Consider the following 2,500-nt stretch of genomic DNA (forward strand, 5'->3'; position numbering starts at 1 on the left):
GTACGGAGCCCGGGCCGCGGAAGCCGGAGGGAGCCCGGGCTGCGGAAGCCGGCGAGATCCCTGGCTGTTCTTCTCTTCCATCCATCCGTCCGTTATTTCATTTGCTGTCTGTATGTACGGAGCCCGGGCCGCGGAAGCCGGAGGGAGCCCGGGCTGCGGAAGCCGGCTGGAGCCCGGGTTGCGGAAGCCGGCGAGAGCCCGGGCTGCGGAAGCCGGCGAGATCCCTGGCTGTTCTTCTCTTCCATCCATCCGTCCGTTATTTCATTTGCTGTCTGTATGTACGGAGCCCGGGCCGCGGAAGCCGGAGGGAGCCCGGGCTGCGGAAGCCGGCGAGAGCCCGGGCTGTTCTTCTCTTCCATCCATCCGTCCGTTATTTCATTTGCTGTCTGTATGTACGGAGCCCGGGCCGCGGAAGCCGGAGGGAGCCCGGGCTGCGGAAGCCGGCGAGATCCCTGGCTGTTCTTCTCTTCCATCCATCCGTCCGTTATTTCATTTGCTGTCTGTATGTACGGAGCCCGGGCCGCGGAAGCCGGAGGGAGCCCGGGCTGCGGAAGCCGGCGAGAGCCCGGGCTGTTCTTCTTTTTTTTTTTCCCTTTCATTTATTTCCCCCCACCAGGGTGCGCCGACGAGGGGAGACCTCCTCCCCGCCGCCGCCGTACCGGACACATCGCAAATTCACAACGGTGGATTATTATTATTATTATTATTTTTTTTTTTTACGCGGCCAGCAGGGGGCGCCGCGCGCGCGGACTGGCGCTCGTGAACACTGCATTTAAATCGGTGGTGTGTTTTTGTCTTTTGCCTGGTTTTTTTTAATCTCAATCGTGTATTACCTCGGCTGGCCAGCGGGGGGCGCCGCGGCGGGGACACGGGCGGACCGGGTACATTTCATCTGTTTGGGGCGAGTGCTTTTTTGAAATTTTTTTTTATCTTTTAGTCTCGTTCCGTTCTTCCCTTCAACTGGCCTGCGGGGGGCGCCGTGCGCGCGGACCGGCGTCCACCCCTGGCCGCTCCGGGACTTTGCATTCAAATGGGTGGGGTGTTTTTCATTTTTTTGCCCTTTTTTTTTCCACTCCCCCCCTCTCAATCGTGTATTACCTCGGCTGGCCAGCGGGGGGCGCCGCGGCGGGGACACGGGCGGACCGGGTACATTTCATCTGTTTGGGGCGAGTGCTTTTTTGAAATTTTTTTTTATCTTTAAGTCTCGTTCCGTTCTTCCCTTCAACTGGCCTGCGGGGGGCGCCGTGCGCGCGGACCGGCGTCCACCCCTGGCCGCTCCGGGACTTTGCATTCAAACGGGTGGGGTGTTTTTCATTTTTTGCCCCTGTTTTTCACTCCCCCCCTCTCAATCGTGTATTACCTCGGCTGGCCAGCGGGGGGCGCCGCGGCGGGGACACGGGGGAGGGTTCATCCGGGCGGACCGGGTACCTTTCGTCTGTTTGGGGCGAGTGCTTTTTTGAAATTTTTTTCATTTTATTTTTGTCCTCCCTTCGACCGGCCAGCGGGGGGCGCCGCGCGCGCGGACCGTCGGGGCCCGGGGCCCTGCGTCCCACTTACTTTCGCCCGACGGGAATCGTTTCTTTTGTTTTTATCCGAGAGGACACACGGAATCTGCACCCCCCGCAGTGGCGTCAGGCGGCCACCGGGGGGCGCCGCGGCGGGGATCGGGGGGGGCGCCCGGGAGCCGCCTGCCCGTCCGCTGGGCCAAGGGGGCCGGGGCGGGTCACGCGCCGCCGTCCCCCCCCGATCGTCTCGCTCCGAGCCGCCTCTGGCCACCGGGGGGCGCCGTCGGGTGGCGCGGGGGCGCCCCCGCCGCCCGCCGCCTCCCCCCGCACGCGTCGGGCCTCCCCCCGGGCCCCCGCGGGCCGGGGGACGCGGCCGGCGAGCGTCGGACTCCAGCGCGGAAGTGTCGCGGATGAGTGCGGACCGGGGCGCCCGCGGCCCAGCGGCACTTCCAGGGGCTCGGGGAGGAGATGGTTGAAGCCTGGGTGAAGCGCGCCCTCGGCCGTCCGTGTCGCTACCCGCCGGAGAACACCTCCGCCGGATCAGTAGGTACCAACGAGGCGAGCGAGAGAGCCGGGACTCTGTCCGGGGCCGAAAAGCCTGTTTCCCTGGAGCTTTTGCGAAAGGACCCGTGACAGAAGATGCGCGGAGCTCAGAGATCAGCATGGGCAGGGCCTTCTTGCATCCGATTTTGCCCAGGCAGGGCTCCAGGAACCGGGTTACAAAAAGCAAAAAGCCCTGGAGCTCAAACGAAAGGTTTAGTGACAAGATAGCCGTGGAGCTCCGATAACAGCATGGCAGGACCAGGATGGGGCCTATAAAGGGTCCACGGCGGGCATCCGTTGGAGCCCGACGTACGGGCCGGGCACGTCTCCTTCTCCCCCCGGAGGCAGCGCCCCCCGGCGGGCCAAATCGGGTACTGCAATTTGTGGAAGTTTCGCAGATGAGTGCGGACCGGGGCGCCCGCGGCCCAGCTGCACTTCCAGGGGCTCGGGGA

This window comes from Pseudophryne corroboree, unplaced genomic scaffold (assembly GCF_028390025.1).
Source record: "Pseudophryne corroboree isolate aPseCor3 unplaced genomic scaffold, aPseCor3.hap2 scaffold_228, whole genome shotgun sequence".
NCBI lineage: Eukaryota > Metazoa > Chordata > Amphibia > Anura > Myobatrachidae > Pseudophryne > Pseudophryne corroboree.